This window comes from Fundulus heteroclitus, unplaced genomic scaffold (assembly GCF_011125445.2).
Source record: "Fundulus heteroclitus isolate FHET01 unplaced genomic scaffold, MU-UCD_Fhet_4.1 scaffold_141, whole genome shotgun sequence".
NCBI classification, from domain to species: domain Eukaryota; kingdom Metazoa; phylum Chordata; class Actinopteri; order Cyprinodontiformes; family Fundulidae; genus Fundulus; species Fundulus heteroclitus.
In genome coordinates, this window is record NW_023396553.1 from 114,279 (window position 1) to 136,381 (window position 22,103).

Genomic DNA, 22,103 nt, shown 5'->3' on the forward strand with positions numbered 1-22,103 from the left:
AATTATCTATCATGCAGTGGAGCGCTCCTGATATAAATTAAATTATCACTTCTGGCAGTAAGGTAAAAAATTATTTAAAAGTGTTGTTCAAATATATCCTGCTCGTGGTTTTCAAAAATGAATCAGACGTCGCCAAAATTGGGATTAACAGTGGAAAATCTGGACAAAGCGATGGTTTTTAGATCCTTGTTTCAACATTTGTTCTTGGAAGAGTTGTTTCCACGGTGTACATTTTAAGACATCCTCAGGTCCCAGAAAAAAAGGCACCTTTTTTTTTAGACCTGATGCCTTTTGTGGAGACGGGAGGATGTCCTAAAATGTAAACCATATTAAATTGAACTCAGTTCTGGTCCAGGCATTTTAGTCAGGGGAATATAAGACTTACACTCTTAAAGGCTGCAAAGACATGCCTTTCTATTGCCTCCTGTGCATTTGAATTATTGATATTTTCAGTCATAGCCAGCAGGACTGTAATTGTTTGTTCCTTTGATAAATAATTTTTAAAAAGCAAGTTTTCAGATGCTCTGATAGTACATGTCATGACATCATACACCCTTTGAAACAAGTAGCCTTCCTTTACTGTTACTTTTTGGAAGAAATTAATGCATTTAAGGTCAATGAATATGATGGTCCTAATTTGATGTGTAATGAGAGACAAAGGTTTTAATTAAATGGCAAGAGGAGTTGGTTTGGATTACAGAAATGATGTGTATCTTTAAAAAAATAACAAAATTTGAGCATCTTAGAAACGTTCTCGGTGCATACAGTATATTCTCAAAAATATTAATCCAAAATAAGTATTAACGTAGACACTACAAATATATCAATTAAGTAATTTTTTTGAACCAGTGTTCAGAGTATTTAAAAAATCAGAAGATTTGCTCTGTTAAGTGTCAGAGGATGTGCCAATGGAGCAACACAGCAAACAGGTAATGACTTATCAGCCCACCGGCACAGCAATACTTTCCACTGCCAACAAAGTCATTAGGAGATAACGACTTTGACCGCGCACCCAGTTAGCGGCTATGATCATACAAGTACCATCAATGTGAGATAAATTTGTAACTTTTTTTTTTTTAACAATGTGTTTGTTGTGAAATCAGCATACCGTCTAGAACTTGTGGAAAGAAACTGACACTTAACATGAAGCCAGACTTCAGCTTTTAAAAAGTTTATTTATAAAATGTTTTAGAGGGTGTTCCTCATCTTAAGGAGTCCCTCTGAGCTGGGTATGGGTCTTTTTGAGGATCATTTCTAGTTAAGAAATTTAACTTCCCTAAGGGAATCAGCTGATGACGAATAAGCCCCTTTTACACTTGATGGGCACTGAAAACTAAAAAAACTGATCTTCTTCCCATTGGTGAATACCTAATTACTACCAGGTAATGATAACAACACTCGGATATTGTTCCTGAGGGAAGACTCAAATTTAGCTGTTCTCACTGTCAGAATTTTGTTGAACAATAATGGCAGAAGAAGCACAAAAGTTGTGAGAAGCGATTGAAAAGGAGAGTGCAGCTTTACCAGAGCTATGCTGGCTGTTCATTCCAGCTGCTAGAACAGAAAGCTGAAATCTCCTTTTACATTACGAACTTTGGCACTTTTGGTTGTGTTTTTTAAGGATGTGTTGGGTTTGAAAAGGACCCATCAGCTAAAAAATATCAACAATATAAGATACTAAGCAAGCTTAATAAATTAAAGCTTACTTGCTCTCTTTAATTCCCTTGAGCTGTCAATCTCTCATTTTATTGAATAGGCTGGATAAGGAAATCTTGGAAGCCATTTTGAAATCTCTGAATGAAGATAAAAGTCTATTTTCTCAAAGGAATGCACACAGAGTGTCGTTTTATTATCAAAGCCTATTGTGCTTACACTTTTGACCTTATTGTGCTAATCAGTATTACATGGTAAAAACAGTTTAAACTGTAAACTCCAAATCATTATGTCTTTGATTTCAAATAGTAGCACTGTTTTTACAAGGACTGCTCTTTCACACATGCTAACTACTGCATGTCGTAGCAGGAAAGATTAGAAATAAGTATTTTGAATTAGGAAAATTACAGTAACTGTAGTTTTTAAAGGGAAATTGATCTCCCCTAAAATCAATCTTGACATTTCTAGCAAGTTACATAAATGTGGGTTTTATACTTAATGCTCTCAAATTAAAGCCTTTTTAGAAACTTTGCATAAAAAGATATATTGGACATAGAATTAAGAAAACATATAAGATGCAGAGAGCTGTGTGCAACAGATCTGGCCATTTGGTATTTTTATGCATTTATTTTGGTATTCAGTTCAAAAATACTTCATTTATCCCAAAGGGAAATTAAATTAGTATTAGGGCTAGCTTAGAATTAGAGTAATTAAAACATCTTGATTCAATGATGAATGGAGATCTTTGGCAATAGTGCACCTATTTTTACACTAGAGTGTAAAAGGGAGTATGTCTTCCATTAAATAGCAAACATACATACAGTGTATCTGCCTCATGCAAAAGTGATGAGGTGTAAAAGCAACCCTCACTCCAGGAAGTTCCAAGCTGGCCCACTTTTAGTAAAGATCTGAGTTTGAATTGGGTTGGCAGTAATTTGCTTTCTGCAATCTCTGTTCCCAGTAGTGGCAACTCTGACGTAACTCCAAATTAAAACAACTCTATCCTGATTCTTTAAACCTAAACTGCTCCGATTTGCTTCAGGTCAGATACTGACAACAGACCAGGACTCAACAAAAGAGCGTCACTTTGTCTTGCAGTGAAAAAGTGAATAATGCCCCTGTCAATTACACTAAGACCAACACATGAGTAGACTGAAGATGGATTACTGGTGGTTAAATGCTGAGCATTCTTTTAAGGCAAGCAAGAATATAGCATATACAATATTAATGAAGTGACAGCAGTGAGAGCAAATGACACTGGTTTTAGAAGCAGCCTTGGCAGACATGCCACAGTGACTATCATCAATCATTCAGACTCGTCTACCATGACTGTGCATCTGAGACCTAGTCAACAAAGTGTTTAGCTATGATAATCATGTACACATAAATGTGTGTTTTTTTGTTTCAGTTTCAACAAATAAACACACGCATTCACAAACTTGAGATATTTTTAGATTTTTTTGTTTTAATTCATGTAAACAAACGTCCACCCATTGTCAATTTTTATCTTAAAACAGGTGACGTTTGGACCAATGGCAACCTTGTTTCATCAATGCACACATTTATAAAGCAGTGTTTTGCTGTTTTTAGAGGAACCGAAAGGTGGCTGACTGGGATAAGCAAGCAGAAACATGAAAGAGATGTAAATGATCAAGGTTAGCGACGACATCAAATACCACAAAGGAAATCAGAGATACAAGAAGGAGAAATATAAAGGAGAGAGAGAAAGATGAGAGACTAACAGATGGAGACAGAACCTGGCATTTGACATTTAAAATATCATTAATCAGCCCCCGAAGCTTCAGGTGACAAGGCAAGCATAAGAGGGAAGCAAAATCCAGAGATGTGAAAGCAGAGTAGAAAGAATATGCCATCATGTGTTGCTGCTGCTGTGACCAGACATTTTCAAGAGTCAAACATACGTTCGAAAATATCTCTCTTGTAGGAGGAAAATAGGTCCTGCCTGGCAAAGACAGATGCTCAAAACAAGCAGCAGTCTCCACCTTAGGTGAGCCCAGCCCCGACTGCTGTGACATTACCTGCCTAAAACCGCATAATCATGATGAATTGCTCCAGGCCTTTTGCTACTGACCACAGGATGCTCACAGATCCAAACCCTGTGTGACGATGGCAAACATCAGTGCATTTCTGTAGCCACTCTCTTTATCTGTTTCATTTTTAGCCACAATGGTGGCGTTTCTTCATTATTATTTTTGGATCCCTGTCCCTCTTTTTCTCCAAAATCCTCCTAGTCTTCTATCTTCTATCTTGTATTTTCTCCTCACCGTGTCTTCCATTTTCTCCTACGCCTCCTCTTTGTGACTGGTCTGATTCTTTTTCATTTCTTTTGTCCTGCCTGATTCATCTCTGCCCTCCATTTCTTCTTTGATCTTCAGGAACGGGCACCAGAGGAAGAAAACAGAAGGTTCAATAAACTGAAGGACATTGGAGGCAGCGCGTCCAGGACAGACAGCATATTAACTCTGATGCTTGACAACTTCAGCAAGTTTACTGAGTGATTTATGTGCATATAGCTGTTGTGCTTCCACATAAAATTTTGTGGAAAAGAAACAAAAATGTTAATGGCACTGTAAAAGCAAGCTGCATACATTTAAAGTGAGGAGAAAATAATGCATGGTTTTAATGTTTTTTGTAAATAAAATGTGAAAATTGTGGCCTGCATTTGAATTCTACTGCCCTAAGTTAATACTTTCTAGAATCACCTTTCATTGTAATTACAGCAAGAAGACTTTAGGGATATGTCTCTACCAGCTTTGCACATATAGAAGCTAAAATTATTGCCCAATGTTGTTGTTTTATTGTTGTTTGTTTTGCGGTTTTGCAAAATAGCTCCAGCTCAGTTTGAGGGGGAACATCTGTAAACATCTGTTTTCAAATTTTGCTATGCATTCTCACTTAGACTAAGTTTTATCCAAATAATTTAAAAAAGTATATAACTAAGGTATAAACTAAGGTTAAGGTATACATGACTATATTCTGGTAAAATGTCCTCTTACTACATAATCAAGATGTAACCAAAATAAAATATTGTATTATGTTTATTGTGCTTAAATTTAACTTAATTATAAAAATATGTGTTATTAATTACATTTAAAGGGGCCTAGTCATGTACTGGCTTATTATGTCTTATTTCTATGCTTTTGTGTCCATTTACAATGGCAAGACCACGTGATAGGATGTACGATATTACACACACACACACACACACATACACACACACACACAAAATGTCATAATGGATAAATACAATCTTAAGTGTATGTTCATTCTTCCCTCTGAAAGGTAATGTCAGAAGGTCTGGTTTGTACTGTGCATCGGTTGGTACAATTCCACGTAGCACATGAATAAGGCATCTTCTACAAATCACTCCACTATACCACCTCCAATATGGCGTCTATGTTGACTGTGCTGTATATGCGAACCTAGCTTGTTTCCTCTACTTTAATCATTCTCACAAATATGCTCATGCAGGTGAGACATATAGGGTTAGTGATGAAAGAGGAGAGGAACCAAAAGAGACTGAGGAGGCAACAGAGGAGACAATTGCAACTAATCCGGGAGAAGAAAACGAGCGGCAGTCAGAAAATGTCTCTTTCTCTCTCCTGACTTTACATCGTTTACGTCAGTAGAGGGAAAGTTGAATTTGGTGCCACCACCGCTGCTGCTGGTGGGACAATTGGTGGTAGACGTGGTTTCTTGATTATGCTCACGCACAGACCTGTAATACTTTTCATTGTGATTCAGATGGGTGCAGTTAATTTTAAAGATGCCGTTTTAGCGCGTATTCAGACCAGAAAAGGGAAACCAGCAACTGGCGGTGGGGCTGCAGGGGGCTGAGGTGTGTTACCTTGGGTGTGTTTACCTGCTGTGAAACAATCAGGAAATAACTTTTTATTTATCTGATTATAACCTCTTTATGGAGCGCTCTGTTATTGTTACTCTGTGCTGCTCTACCAGTTCTCTGTAGAGAACTGGGTGAACCGGGTGATTCTTGTGAAAATAATCACCCGGTTAATTCGCAAAAACTAGTGGATGGAAAAATTTCTGATTCGCATTTTTTATTTTTGACGTTTTAAAAGTTCAAAATCTGCATGAGGATTGGATGATAAACACAGCTACTATCAGGACAAATGCTAGGTATACTGTATATTGTTTAATTTGAAGATGATTATATGTTTTTTGTGTGTTTTCTTTTTATGGTCAAAATGCATCACAGGGCCCCTTAAACGCTTGGTGCTCTTTGGTGGTTGACAACCTCTCTTTCACTGCTGTCTGCTTGTGTGTCTCAACATTTCTGGGACGTTGCAGCTGAGGGTAATAGCATGGTAACCAAATATGGTTTTAAAGGTATATAGCCATGTAATATGCTTATTAAATAAAGACTAAAAACCATTTGAGCATGATAAAATAAGGTGACATACACCAACCCTCCATCTTGATAGTGTTTTGATGGTCCTTTTTGAGACGAAAAATAATTTACTCTCGGGCACGATTAACAAATATAAACAGACATGGCGACATCTAGTGGCAGTATCGCAGAACTATCAAAATGCCAGTTTGCTTAATTTATAAATCAAGTGGAAATCGTGCCGGACCAAGCCTGACCCTCTGCAATGCCTCACAATAAAGCGGCAGCTCGTCGTGATTGAACACCAGCCGTTATTCATTAAATAAACCAATCTACAAAAACTTTAAGAGCATCATATCAGAACATTTACTGATGTCAATCAACTGTGCGGTCAGATCTGAACAACCGGCAGGTTTAGTGTCCACTCCAGTGAACACAAACGCTCATACGGTGTTCCCAGCGACATTCCAGTCTTTTCTCTCTTGGAATCATACTTTTTTGTGCTTTTTTCCACTGGATCTTGGACCTTTCTTCATTGTTTCGCTGGGAGATGCTAATAGCTGTTAGCCTCTTCCTTGTTTTATCCCTCGCTGCGCATGTGCAGTACGTACTTCCGTTAAATTGTAAATAAATATGAAAAGCTTTATTGACTAACAAATGAGAAAAAACAAAGGAAAAAACACCCAAATAACAACTAATATGCCAGTAGGCGTATTAGTTGCCTTAGTTATGATAATCTTTCATAAAAACTTTGTATGCAACCAGAATGAGTTACTGGCATATAAATTAAAAAAAAGTAAAATAACATGGTTATCAGGTGTGCTACGGAGGCCTTAGTCCTCAACGTGGCTGACCCTGGTTCGACTCCGACCTGTGGTCCTTTGCCGCATGTCTCTTCCCTCTCTCCTACCCCCTTTCCTGTCAGCCCACAGTACAAAAAAAACTGGTGCTGTAAAAACCTCAAATAAATAAATAAATAACATGGCTATGCACCTTTAATGCTAAATATTTTTCCTATGTTGATCATTAAAACCAGTAATTGTTTCATCGTTACTACATAGAAACCTTTTTGTGAAGCTAAAGAACAAAAGAGGAAAATGAAACTGGCAGATCTGAGCAACAGCATATAACTTCAAAAGGATAGAAAGTGCTGATTTGACAGATCATCAACTACTTCTAATCATTCACAATCTAATATCTTGTTTGTATACTATTGTCTCTTTTGAATTGGGACTGTAACTCTGACATGTTCAAAGCTTGGGATGTCATTCCTCAGTCTGCTTTAACCTAACCCTGAACTTCACCATAACCTGCCTTAACAGAACAGATATCTTTACTCTGAGGTCAAGATACACACAAGAGACTTATGAAGTCTTTGTTTAGGGATTTCAGAGTAAAGAGGCATGAATACAAATGTACAGTTTTATTTCTGTGAAGATTTAAAAAATGATGTATCATTTTCCCCACTGCACTAATGTGTTCCCCTATTAAATTTCCAATAAAATAGATGAAATATCAAATCCCTTCCAGTCTATATTCATGACCAGTCCTGTTAAAATATTCTACCCTTTATTATTCATGTTAATTTTAAGATAGAAAGTCATGTACATCAAAGTTCTTACCATCGCTGATCTTTTCTTTATGTCATTTGCTCTCCACATCATCTCTCAATGAACAAAATGGCGGTGTGATTGTTACTGGTAAGTATTAAATAAGTTGAGAACATTATTCTTGCATAGTGCTAGAAGTAAGAGGGCCATGGAGGGACATTTTTAGAATTTAAGATAAAGTCAGGCCATATTACCCTTAGCAGTTTGTTTTAATCTACCACAGGGATCAGAGCCGGGAAGGAAACATTGTTTATCATCCGTTTTTCTCCCAAAATCAATATCTGACAGCGGGGATGCACTACACGTTCTGCAATAACAGAAAGGATTCCATCTTTTTTTCCTGTTTTACTAAAACTGCACAATGGCTTCAAACTCAACCTGATTTAGTCTCGAACAGTGGACAGAACACGCTATTAAATGGTCATACGATGGTTGTTTGTTATATAACTAGCTGTTTCCAACCATCGGGCTCCACTTTGATGTCGTAGGATACTTTCTAAAAAGAAAAGAGTGAGACAAACAGCACCTGGATATGCTATATAAGAAAAAGGTACAGATAATAATTAATATTAATATTAAATTATCATCAATGTACTCTGAAAGAGTACAATGAGACTATAGAGAACCTCTCCTATAAGGTCCAATCAGTAAAAATAATAAACTACATCGTGGACACTACAATATGCAAAAATGAATATAAAATGAGTACAAGGCATACACCAATTGATCAGTTACAAAATAAAATGTGATCAGAAAAAGTGAAAACCAAATTAAATTATCAGTTTCTTCTGCTGTGTACCACAAACAAGATAGAAAAAACTTAAATTGATTAAAAATAAGCAAATAAAAATAAGTGAAGCTAAGTAATAAGTAAAATGTATTCATTTGCTTTACATTATATGTGACAGGGACATATTAATGTTTGTTAAGGAGCCTCACTGCAGTGAGAAACTGCTATTGAACCGTGAAGTTGTTGATTTGATAGATGTGAAATGCCTGCCAGAGGCGGAAAGTTCAAACAGATGGTGAGCGGGGCGGGAACAGTCCTTTAAGATGTTTTTGGCTCTGGAGTGGCTACGACTGCTTGCGATGTCTGTAATGGAGGGAAGAGAACATCCAGTGATTTTCTTCAGCGGTCTTTGTGATTCTCCGGAGAGCTTTTTTTTTTGTGTGTCAGCAGCTGAACATCCAGCGTACCAAACAGCGACACGGGGCGTTAAAACGCTCTCGCCGGTGGCTCTGCCAAAAGGACACCAGCAGCTCATCACTCAGGTTGGTCCTTCTGAGGATCTTTGGGAAGTGCAGGTGCTGCTGGGCCTTTTTGACGACTGCTGAAGTGTTTACAGACCAGGTGAGATTGTTACTGACGTGAATACCCAGGAATTTAAACGAATCCTCTCTCTTCACACAGAGGGGTTGCAGTTCTGTGCTTCTGTGTTTCCTGAAATCTCTTCTAACTCCTATTAGTTGCTGTGGTGTTCAGTGTGAGATCGGTTACCGAACATCACCCAGTCACACGGCGCAGCTCTATAATACATGGTAGCAGGCCATCTCCTGCAGGATTTATCCCTTTCAAAAGCAGCTGTCAGAAGCTTTAAAGCGCTGCCACCATGGATCACAGTTGTTGACGAAGATACCAGGCTTAAAACAGAGCCTGTGGGCAGCGGCTAGGGAAAAAAAAAAAAACTTTGAGTTTAATCGTGCACGAGTGAAGGTGGGAGGGAGGCAATGCAAGAGCCATGGGTCTGAGGACAGCTGCCGAAGAAGTTATGCAGAAAACAACACATGCTTGTCCAGTGAAGTAAGTATTTCCCAAACTTGAAAGCTCACTGCATTTTTACGCCACAACCACTTTCTGGACAATTAGTCGAACTGACAACAACATGGGAATATAGTCACAAAGGAAAGGGTAGAGGAATGTCAAAGAGGGGCTTAATCAGGCGGCTTAGCTCATCTGAAATCAATCTATCAGCAGCTAGACCAGCTTTCTCTCTTGCTCACCTCAACATACTTTCAATTCAGAGTCTTTTCTCCACAAACCTTTCCTCCTTTCTGCCCTTGAGGCTTAACACAGTCTTCTGTAATCAAATGTTCTGCATCATGTAATGAAAAATAATCACCGAGAACAGTAAAGAAAAGGCAAGCCTCTCTGGTTTTGAAAAAAAAAATTAAAAAACTAACACTGAAATTGATCTTTTGTTCCGTAAATCTTTGCATTAAATGCACAAATTCGGTCTTACGCCTAACCCATTTGAAACGATATTCTTCACATTGCCAGTGGTTTGCTGGGATACTAAAATGAAAGCTGTAAATTTTCCGCGCCGCAGAGCTGAATTTATTCCTCTAATAATCCTGAAGAGAAAAGGCCTGCCTTTCACCACCGTTGAATTTTTTTACTCTGATAGATTATGTTCCGATCTTATCTGAACAGAGCACTTTCCTCCACACATTTCCTGTGTCCTCTACGTGGCTTTTTGCAAACGACGTCTGGCTGTCTTTCACCGATGACTTTCTTCTTGCTACACTCAAAGCCCAGATTTGTGGAGTGCCTGACTAGAAGACGTCCTGTTAACACATCCTCCTTTTCCCACCTGAGCGTCGGAGCTCTGCAGCTCCTCCACAGTTTCTCTTTGGGCCTCTTGGCTGCTTTTTAATTTAATGCTTTTCCTTCCCAGCCTGTTGGTTTACAAGGATGCCCATCATCAGTGAGATGTTTAAATCAGTTTTAGCTGATTAGCCCGGAGCAATGTGCTGTGCTCCTGGGTCTTCATGAAGCTCCTTGCTCTTTAATGTTGTCTGACAAACCTCTCAGGCCTTCGCATTCATACTGATAATGAATTACACATAGTTGGACTCCATTTTAGGCAACTTCTGAAAGCGATTATTAGTCATGGGTTTTATTCGGGTATATTGGAGTAAATTGGCTGAATTTATATAGCCTCCACACCTTTTAAATTGATTTTTTTTTTCCCAGAGAAAATGGTGTGCTGTAAAGTTTTAGGCTATTACACATAACCCCGACAAAACACATTGAGGTTGGTAGTCGAAACGTGGCAAAGTATGAACAAGCTCAGTTGATCCAAATGCTTAAAGCAAAGTGCTGCATTTTTCTTGCTATAGCGTGGAGGCAGATTGTTTTGTTTATTTCCTTGTTCTCAGCGATCAAAAATAATTTTGCACACTTGACTCTGACGTGCGAGTGCTGCGCTGCTGTCTTTTCAACATACTACAATGAAGCCATTGTCTGCTCGTGGAGAAAACTGAGTGTAATTACAGAGAAACAGTGCCACCAAGATATGGGTTGAGCGGGCTACTCACAAAGCTTTGACATTTCAATAGAAATCCGACAGTTCAGTCGTGGGTTTAATTATGACAGGTACATTCTTACTCAGAATGTCCTCTTGCCTGGGTTTTGTTTGCGAGACAGTAATTTCTTTGATATGACTGCAGCGGTTGCTCCAAAAGAAGTCAGAATACATTATTAAATCAAAAAAGGAGTAAGAATACATTATTTAACACTGGAAGGGAGTAATTCACTATAAGTCTTTAGGAGATATTTACACATTAAATGGTAAGACACAACAAAGTCTGTGTGAGATACACTAAGCATACAAAATTGTGTGTGCTCGTACTACAGCATTGTGGACCCTTTGTGCTGTATGTGTGTAAACTGAAAAGTGCCCTTCCTAAGTCTATCCTTGTCAGCATGTAAAAGAGAATTTCCCCCCAGAGAACAGAGTCATCATTGTGTTTCAGGGTGAGCTTAGGCAGGATTTTGTCCATTAAAATGCACAAAGGCCCAGCGGAGCTATTCTGAAAGAAGGGATATTTCATTTTGTATCCATGACGGCAAATGTCAATTGATTAACAATAATGTGCTCGAAAAAAAATGCACACAAGCATCATTACCAATGTATGCACAAACAACGCTGAATGCGCACAAAAACGATACAAGTTTTTGCTGACAGAGAGGAGAGCTGTAATAGCGAAAGCTGTGGACCATGGATAAAAACAAACAGAAAATGTCATTACACCAGAGTAAGTAAAAATTAAAACATGATGGGAAATGTTGCCATGTTAGCACAAGCGCGATGGGTAATAAATTTGGCTCGTTCCTTTGAGACAAAACGAGAACGAGGGAAGTGGTGACAGAAACAAACAGGGAGGGAAAGTGGGGATTTTTCAGTGCGTGTGAGCGGAGTCAGGTAGCTTGTTCAAAACCTACAGCGGCGAGAACCGTTTTTGCTTCTCGGGTAAAAGGCTTGCTGAGCATTAGAGGACGAATTCATGCAGCTGGTGGAGAGGATACCTCTCAAAATAAAATAGCAAGTCAGATGAGATTTTTTTTTACAAATGAAAAACCGGTTTGCACCAACAAATCTGAACGCAAGGAAGCAGCCATCAAGGTATGTTGTTCTCACAAAAAAACTGAATCATTTTTATATGGTCTGGCCATCATTTTGGGGGGTAAACAAAAACAATAGGCCCTGCTGCACAAATGTGTTTAGAATTGGTGTGGTTATAGAGATGCACTGAAGGAAAGGGGGGGGGGAAAACTTTGTATTTAACTGTGCTGCAGTCTATGTTGTGCCTCTGGCACGAGACAATTTGCAGTGACTTTGTGCTGCAATCAAGCACCAAGATGAACAAACAGCAACCCCAGCAAAGGGTTTACTATAAATAAGTTGCAACTCCATAGAGGTGCAAATGATTATTGCAGACAATGCTCTGTGTAGAAAGGAAGTATTAAATAATTGCCCAATTTATAATTACTACCAGATGTATATTTTGGACCTAGCTACTACTGCAAAACAACTCCAAGTCCCAACCTGCTCTTTTCCTAAATGGTCTCTATTTATAAAAAGAAAATAGCTAGTAGAAACACTATATGAGGAGTCTATTCACAATAACACCTAATTAATTCATCTAACCGCAACTGATTACAGTTGTTAGCCTTTTTTCAGACACAAAATGGAAAGTATAAAGCAATATAAACCACTTTTCAGTAACAAGACGATTCAAAGTGCTGTGCATTAACAGAAGAAAACAGAGAGAAGAAAAGCACAGAGACAGAGGGAAAACCTTACAGAGGAAAGCATATTGCAGTGGAATAGTAGCAGCAGGTCAAGATATAAAACAAGTTGGACTACAAACTTCAACAAAAACATTTAAAGGCAACTCTAAGCAATTAGGCTTTTAACCTTGATTTAAAGGAACTCAGGCTTTCCGCACTTTTACAGTTTTCTGGAAGTTTGTTCCAGATAAGTGGAGCATGGGAATTAAATGCTGCTTCTCCGTGTTTGGTTCTGGTTCTGGTTCTGCAGAGTAGGCTGGAGCCAGAAGACCTTATTGGTCTGGAGGGTTGATACACTGATAACAAGTCTGTAATGTATTTATTTGCTAAGCCATTTAGGGATTTATAGACTAACAGAAGTATTTTAAAGTCTATTCTCTGAGATACAGGGAGCCAGTGTAAGGACTTTAGAACTGGGGTTATGTGCTCTACTTTCTTAGTCTTAGTGAGGACGCGGGCAGCAGCGTTCTGGATCAGCTGCAGCTGTCTGATCCACTTTTTAGGCAGACCTGTGAAAACACCGTGGCAGCAATTAATTCGACTAAAAATAAACGCATGGATTAGTTTTTCCAGATCCATCTGAGACATTAGTCCTTTAATCCTGGAAATGTTCTTCAGGTAATAGAAAGCCGACCTTGTAATTGTCTTTAGATGCTTTTGGAGGTTCAGGTCTGAGTCCATCACTACACCCAGATTTTGGGCCTGATCAGTGGTTCCTAGCTGAAGCGACTGAAGCTGTGTGCTAACTTTTGATCTCTCCTCTATTTGTCCGGAAATTATTACTTCAGTTTTGTTTTTATTCAGTTAAAGAAAATGTTGGCACATCCAGGCATTGATTTCTTCTAGGCATTTACTGTTTGAATTGGTTCATAGTCACCTGGTGACATGGTGATGTAGAGCTGTGTGTCGTCTGCATAGTTATGCTACCTGATGTTGTTGTTTTTTATGATCTGAGCTAGAGGGAACTTGTAGATATTGAATAGGAGGAGACCCAGGATGGACCCTTGGGAACCCCCACATGTGATATTTGTTGTCTCTGATGTAAAATTATCTACTGACACAAAAAAGTCCCTATGCTTTAAGTAGGATTTAAACCAGTCGAATTGTGTACCAGAAAGGCCGACCCATTTCTCCAGGCGTTCTAACAGAATGGAGTGATCAACAGTATCAAATCCTGCACTGAGGTCCAATAGAACCAGCACTGTGGTTCTTCCAGTCTGTATTTATATGGATGTCATTAAACACCTTGATAAGGGTGGTCTCTTTACTGTGGTGAGCACGGAAGCCAGACTGGAAAACGTCAAAGCGGCTGGTCATTGTAAAGATTGTGTTTAGTTGTTGAAACACAGCTTTTTTAATAATCTTACTGATAAAGGGAAGTTTGAGATGGGCCTGTAGTTCTGCAGAAGTAGTTTACCTTACATGAAGTGTAAGTTGGCTCTGTACATCTTGTACAGATGTACAGATTTGGTCTATAGCACATCTAGATTAATGTAAGCTTGACTCATTTCAATACATTGGCCATCAAAGAAACAATGTACAAGATAATCATATTTTGACCGGTAATGCTTTTTTTTTCAAAGCATGTGTTCCTAACCTTTATATGATTTCTACTAAACTCAAAAGAAGTACATGAAAGTTGTAAATCCAATCTCTCAGTTATTTGATCTGCAGAGGAGGTGGAGGAAAGATTGGTTTTCCTCCCTAATTTAATCTGACCAATGGACCAACCTCTTCTCTTTTGTCAAAAGAGGCAGAAAAAAGGGGCAAAACCCTTTTATTGTCAGACAATCTTCCAGGCTCCAGGTTAATTTGCTCTTCACGTCAGTTGATACCCCAATTTAGTGTCCACGTTTTCCCACTTAGTCCAACCTTACTTCCAATTTATAACTGTAACCAAACAATTTAGCACCCTAGTATCCTCTGTATATCTCTGTATAGCTAACATAACAACACAAGTTAAACAAATAGTGTTTCTAACCATAAGCTGATCTGTTGGAAAAAGAAATTGCCAACTTGCGACCATCTTAATTGCCAGTTATAAATAAAAATACATCCCATCTGTAAGACAGCAAACAACCCTGTATCTCAACCTGCTTTGTCGAATTCAAAAGCTTATTTTCATTTTAAAATAAAACTACGCTGAGATCAAGTTCACTTTTGCCACCTTATAAGTAGAAAAAATGTCATACAGTTGGACAACGTTAAATAATGGTTATTGTGAAAAAATCCATTGTGGTTATCTGTTTAACTTCAGCATCAATGTTATTAATATTACTTATTATCAGTATCAGTTTTAGTAGGTTTCGTCACTTTCACCTACATCCTCATAGTGTGTTCTGTATTAAATGATATCTGTGAGGCATAAATGACAGCCAGCAGCCTGGACACGAAATGCATCCAGCATTCACACAGTTTTCATGACCGAAGAGGATACAGTAAGCTGTTTTAGACTACTGCAATTTGATTTTCAGAGAGCTTTATACCTGCACAAGGCTCTTATTGTGAAGGTTTGTTGTATTGACGCTCTGGCTGCTCTGCCCAGTGCAAATCATTCCCTCAGATACAAGGCTAGCAGTCAAATAAATATGATGAGCTATGTAAGAGTTAAACCCGACAAACCAGACCTTCCAGCTTAATGTTTACCAAATCACTAGAGAGCAAACAGCAGCTGGAGGAGAGGGCGGCTCCAGTAGCTTCCCTCGGCACATAATGATGACAAACCACCTCCAAAAAGTTTCGCTTGTGAGGCTGTAAAGTCCAACGTCCGCTCCATGTAACACCTAGTTGTCTTTGGTGCTTTTGAAATCCCTGCTTTACTTTCACTGCCTTCTGCTCCAAGAGGTGACATGTTTGATGGACAATCAAACAAAAATTCTTAAAAGCATGTTCACTAAATGTAGGTAAAATAATAATTTCATTTTCAACTTACTATAATAATACTATACTCCTACCACGGAAATCATTAAAACCAGTCATCTGGGCTCCAGATTCTTTTTTTGTTCTTTTAATTGAAGAAAATTAAAGAATAACAAAACATATATATGAGCATAGAACTGCAAAGCATAGAATGTGGCTTTATGGATGATCTCAATAACTCTCCTTTGGCAGTTCCTCAACATTTTCTAATCCTTCATGATCTAGGTTCATCATAAAGCCCATGTCTAATCTCAGATACAACTTAATTCAAATGGAAAAAACCTTGCCAATCTCAAAAAAGTCAGCCCCCGTATTTAACAAAACAAGGAGGTACGTGCCTCCCATGTAGGGCTATATAACAAAATTATATCCCACTTCTTTTACTGGAAAATCATGATCCCTAATTTGTCAAAATTTCCCTATAGCATAGTCCCTAAAGTAAAATGTAACAACAATTAACACAGTACAGGAACAGAGCATTGATAAACAGATTCTAATGAGTTTGCACAATTATGCCAACTTGTGTCAAACACAACTGGACATTCTGAAGACTTAAACTACACTACATATCCAACTGTTGAAGTCAAAACTATTTATTCTCATATCAAAACAAAACGTAACTCATAGTTCACTAATACTACCTCATACATTTGTAAAAGTATGGCCATCTTGAATCATGAAAGTTGTGTGCCAGTTTATCACAGGTATCAGTTTAACATTGTCATTATTAGTAATAGTTGATCATATATATATATATATATATATATATATATATATATATATATATATATATATATATATATATATATATATATATATATATATATATATATATATATAAACTCCCTTCAAATCAGCCTTTAAAAGAAATTAGCATCAACAGCATGCCACACACAAGGGACACAACTTGGGTACATAAGCGCGTCTCCATAAGTGCATCATAAATGATTTAGAACGCAACAAACGAAGAGGCGAAGAAGACAGTGAGGATGGGAAAACAGACGAGGGGAAGGAGAAATGAAAGAGATGACAATAACTGAGGTGACAGACTGTAGGGAGATGACGCTCGGGTCAACAGAGTTTACAAGGAAGGAAGAAAATGGATTTTGAATTTGAGTGATCTGTGCAATGAAGCTAGGATATTTTATGTGACATTTACACACATCCATATATCTCCTCCATTGTTATTGCTAAGAGGCAAATAATATGAGACATCCACTAACAAAGACTGCGACTATGGAGATAGGATAACAGACACGGAGGACAAGAGGGGAGAGGCGCGGAGAAAAAGCGATAGCTTCTCTGACTGATGACTCATGAAAATTAAAACATTTCCTCTAGCAGACATGCTTTTATTTCTCCTCCACGCTGTGAGCCGTCTCTTCCTGAGCTGCGACTGTAGCTCCAGGAACACCGGCTTCATCAGTCTGTACACGCACGTGGCTGGAAACATCCCTTAAACACACACACACTTGCACAGCTGTCTCTCCGTTTACTCTCAAAGTATTTGTTAAAAATATTTACTTTTCAGTCACACATTATCTCGCTTGTAGGCAAGGGATTAAAAAAAAAAAAAAAACTCAAAAGCACTTCCTTTGGTACAGCTTAGTCTGGCGCCTGTGATGTCGCAGCAGTGTTTCGCTTTAAACCTGCTCCTCCAATATTCCACAAAATGACGGGAGAATACACATTTTGTTTGGTTTTGCGGTTTCAACGAGATGAAGCCTTTTTTTTTTAACGTAAAGCCATATCAAAGCATATTGTAATTCTTTGGATGGACCACAGACGAGACCCACACAAGACAACTTGAAAGGAAGATGAAGGCGATGACTCAATCGAGCCCAGGCTAACATGAAAAGAGGTGCGCGTGCGCGCGTGTGGGTGTTTTTCTCTGTTTTCTTTTTTTTCCTGTTATTGCTTTTGTCAGACACTGAACACACTATTCAGTGCTAACACGTTGAGCTAACACATTGGGCAACTGCTGTGGCTCATTGGGTAGCGTAGTTGCCTTGCAAGCTGAAAGTTGTGGGTTTGATTTCAGCTTCATCAATCAGATGTTGGTGTGCCCCTTAAGCAAGGCACTGAAGTTCAAGCTGCCCGCCGACCTGTGTTTGGATGCGTCCGTGTTAGCGAGCGTGGCTATAGTGTGAAACAATTTGATTGGTCCATAGGCATAGCTGTCAACTCTCACGCATTGACCGTGTGACACACGCATTTCATCAATTGCACACGCTCACACGCATTACTTTGAAAATCTCAATCTTACAATGAAAATCTCACTCTTGAAACGCAAGCGTACGGGCGCTTCGCGTCATGGCGGAACCAATTTGCGGTACAATGGTTTCCGCACGTCCAGTAGTACAGGTAACACAGCTGCAAGGACCGCCGCCGCGCAAACAAGTTTCCCTCATCCAAAGTGAAACACTTGTACGGTCCGTGTTGTGTGCGAATTAAATGGTAAGTCGTCATGTGTTATTAGAAACTGTAACATGAAAGCAAAGTCCGTTTAAAATAGTGACCGTCTTGAATCAAACAACAGCACCCCCCCCCCCGTTGGACAGTGTTGAATCGAACAACAGCACCCCACCCCCCCACCCCCCAGTTGGACCGTCTTCAATCGACCAACAGCACCCCCCCCCCCCCCCCCCCCCCCGACAACAATCTCACTCTCAACAGTCGTCAAAAGTTGAGAGGTATGTCCATAGGACAGGAAAAAGCGGCGTATAAATGTATAAATTCAGTCTGTTCACGTTTGATCAGGTGTACGTTTGTTCTGGAGTCCTAATTAAAACAGCGCTCTGCGATGCCTGTCTTCATGACTTCAGGGGCTACAAGGAGTCACAACGGGCCGCTGCCTGTTGCTGTTTAATAAAGAGCTGCTGTTGAGAAACAAAGAAAAAAAAAAAGACAGCGCCGCCTCGACACCAGCTCATGAGACACAGTAAAGGTACGACACATCCCACTTTTATCTTTAACTGTGTGACAGCGCACTGGAAACTTTGAAATTTGTATATATTTATTTTGTGATTATCTGAAAAAAACTTTTCATCACCCGACTTCTTGTCCTTGAATGTTATTTGCTGCACTGCATGCTGTGGTAATTTTCCTCTCTGCTGTAAAATAAGTGTGAGCGAAAATGCATCCATCCCAACAGTGGCATTACTCACCCAATAAAAAGTTATTCCAGAGGAAACCTGCGTTAATCCCCCTGTGGTCCTAGTCAATTTTTGATGTTTTAATTAGGTTTTTTTTGTTGATTATTTTGGTTCCGTTGGTCCAAATGGGGTAAAAAATTGCCACAGCTGCGTACTTAAATTAAAACCGTAGAAATAGATTTTTTTTTAAGAGCTGCACAATATATCAAATTACAGTCAACCATGCAGTATCAGCGTGGGCAATTTTGTAATGACAAAGGTCTGCATGCATGCAGTAGTTGTTGGGATATAATTTCAAGTGTGAAGCATTCATGCTTTGAATAGCGCTAGTAAATTTTCCCAGTTGGGTGGACACTAAGTGCACTTAATGCCCACACCTTGTGCATATCTTTAGTGGCTGAGACACAAAAGCTTAGAGAGTGGTGGGGACATCGTGTAATTGTAAATAAAGAGAAAAATGAGACTTAATCATACTTGATAGCATTGCTCTTTTGAGTAATTACATCTCAATTATGTATTTTCCTCATATTGCGCAGCCGTTTTTTTTCTCCAACAACCTTTACCCCCTCGTGACAAAAGTAATTATAGTGACATAGCTGCAGAACGGGCTCTGTATATGGAGGCTTTTTGTCCTTGACGCAGCCGTTGAGGGTTTGATTCCCAACCTCAGGACCTTCACCGAATGCCTTCGCCCCATTCTTTCTCTGACTGGAATTGTAGTTTTAATTGTTTTTCCCTTGACGGCGATATTTTATCCACATATGGATCCAAATAATAGGTCTGGTTTCATTTGCACAGGTGTTAGTGCTGCGAAACGCAGTTGATGCAGGGAGCTGAGGACAGACTTGGGGATATATTTACTGTCTGACGTGCACTCCTCCACGTGGAGCTCTACTGCGGCTTCCAGGGGAAAAAAGGCGGGCTGGCCCCACTCTTCAGGGCAAACATGTCCCTAACACTCCCTTTTTTCCTCTGAGCTGCATGATCCAATTCAATGACCAGATAACCAGACCAGTACACTGCCCGAGGAAGCCAGACAAGCTGTACTTCCTTCTGGGAAATACGGGACCGGTGGTCCAACTTCCTTTTCACATTCAACCCCGAAAGAGACACGAAGAAACAGGTTGGGGCTCGTGGCTCTCGTCAGCAGCGTTCTCGATGAGAGGTCCTCATGCCGGAGGTAAAGCCAAAGGCAGAGTCGATACGACCAGTGGCTCACCAGATTCTGGGAGCATCAGAGATTGTGACTCCAGAGGGCACTGTTGGGAAGCTGGACTGAAAAAAACAGATAATCACGTTTTCTGATAAGCTGTTATCACAAAATGTGACCACACTATAACTTAGAATAATCATTTGCACTCTAAAAAAACATGTTTATGGCTTCTTTAAGCCACACTATACTCTTTACCACTAACTAATGAGAAAAGAGACTGAATACAGCTGTTCACATGCTCTGATGGCTGCTAACAAAACCTGTGACCATACTAATATGGTCAAACGGATACCTTATACCAGAGGATGCTCTCTTCAGTGAATAAATGTATTTTACTTTGGGATTTTGTCTTCCGTCTAGCTTGTTTTCTATAGTCAGTCTTTTACTGCAAATGCAACAGAATTTGATGTTATGGAGAAGATACCAAAAACGCCTGTGTGTGCTGTCACTTAGACAAACTCTAAATTAAAAATCAGAAGAAAAACATTTGGAGATTTTTTTTTTTTTTTTTGTAAATTGTAATTGAAGATGATTTTGGTCATCCTTTTCTTTCTTCTGTAGTGTGAACCAACCTCAGAATTTTCCCCTTTCATCTCCACAGACTCTTTTCTCTACTGCCCTGTTTCAGGTGACCAGCTGGATTTCATGATTTCATAAATCTTTTTTACACGGCATCTTCCACAGATGGAGATTTAGCCCAACTAGAGGGACTTTCTTAAAAATAACACGCTGGTCTCTCAAAGTAGTGTCTTTATGAAATTCTAGTTGTTAGGCTACTATTCTGTTTATGATTAGAAAGCCACCGGCAGCTTATATACGACGACCATGAAGGCTCACCATCTTATATTCTTTTTTAATACATTAGTTTAAAAATCACAAGGTTCAATAGTAAACGTTCATTATGTCAACCCTCGGAATATGAACCTAAATTTTTTCTGAATGGTCATATCAAAGCTTTTTCCTTTTATCAAAGAAAAAAGGAAAATCTGTGTCCATATTTACTATTTATGACGTTTTCAAAGCAAAGGCTTTCCTTTTTCCCCTCCATTTTTCTTCCTTGCAACAACATTACCGCCAATCACTGTGTGTGTAAACATAAAGGTGCGCACTGGGTAGCATCTTCACTTTAGCCATTTAAAAGTAGATGAGTGAACGTCATCGCTTAAGTGAGCTAACAAGAGGAGTCCATGAGGCTGTCCCTCTGAAGTCAGCGCTGCATCCAGTGTTTATCCACCACATATTGAGCAGTGTTGACCAGAAAGGCCCACAGGGACTCTTAGACCAGCTGCTGTAGTCCTGGTGAGTGCACGCGCATGCACACACACACACACACACACACACACACACACACACACACACACACACACACTGCCCTAAAAACAAACACGTCTCCCCCAAATAGAGAAACAAGCACACAGCAAACACTGACATCACCTCACGTAGCCCTTCGGTTCAGTCGTCTCCTCCACCTTACGCCTCATCACACATATTATAATTATCAGCGCTGAGTAATTAACATCAAAATTAGCACCCGTATTTGCATATCTACCATCATTTGCATATATGCCCAGGAACACACCTAACATTCCTCCTCATGCTTGCACAAACCAGTAAAAAGCACAATTACTTTTCAAACGGTTGTCTAACAACTCGAAAAACCTTAAAAAGCGTTCCATGACGTGCTGTGAAAAAGTATTTGCACCCACAAAACTTTTTCTTTTTTTTTGTGTCAGTTGCCGGATGCCGTAAGGAACGGGATGCACACCTTCCCAAAAGGTTCCTCTTTTTGCTCATCACTCCGCAGCGTGTTTTCCCAAAAGTGTCAAGATGTCGTCTGCCATATAGGAGATGAGCCTTTGTGTTATTTTTGCCCAGATATGTTTTTGCCTTAGAAATCTTCCATGGATTTTTGATCCGGTCTCTTTCTTACCGTTCAATTTTCAACACTGACCTTAACTGAGACAAGGGAGGCCCGCGGTGCTTTAGATCTTGTTCTTTGAGCCTCGGATCCACTCTTGGAGTGGATTTTGGTTTGCCGGCCACTCCTGGAAAGGCTCGCCACTCTTCCATGGGTTTTTCCATTTGTGAACAATGGCTCTCCCTGTGCTCC

General features: G+C 39.3%; 1 protein-coding gene and 1 long non-coding RNA gene across 2 annotated transcripts in view; one reads left to right on the forward strand and one right to left on the reverse strand.

Annotated features, from left to right (window-relative positions):
• Positions 1 to 22,103, reverse strand: part of LOC118558660 (calsyntenin-2-like) — a gene marked incomplete at its 3' end in the record, with an annotated part of 129,669 nt that overhangs the window by 101,855 nt on the left and 5,711 nt on the right. The gene's annotated exons all lie outside the window — the stretch shown is intronic.
• Positions 1,349 to 4,108, forward strand: LOC118558663. Its single transcript, XR_004928419.1, has 3 exons — positions 1,349 to 1,382; positions 3,599 to 3,661; positions 4,050 to 4,108. It is a non-coding gene; the product is annotated as an uncharacterized LOC118558663 (long non-coding RNA).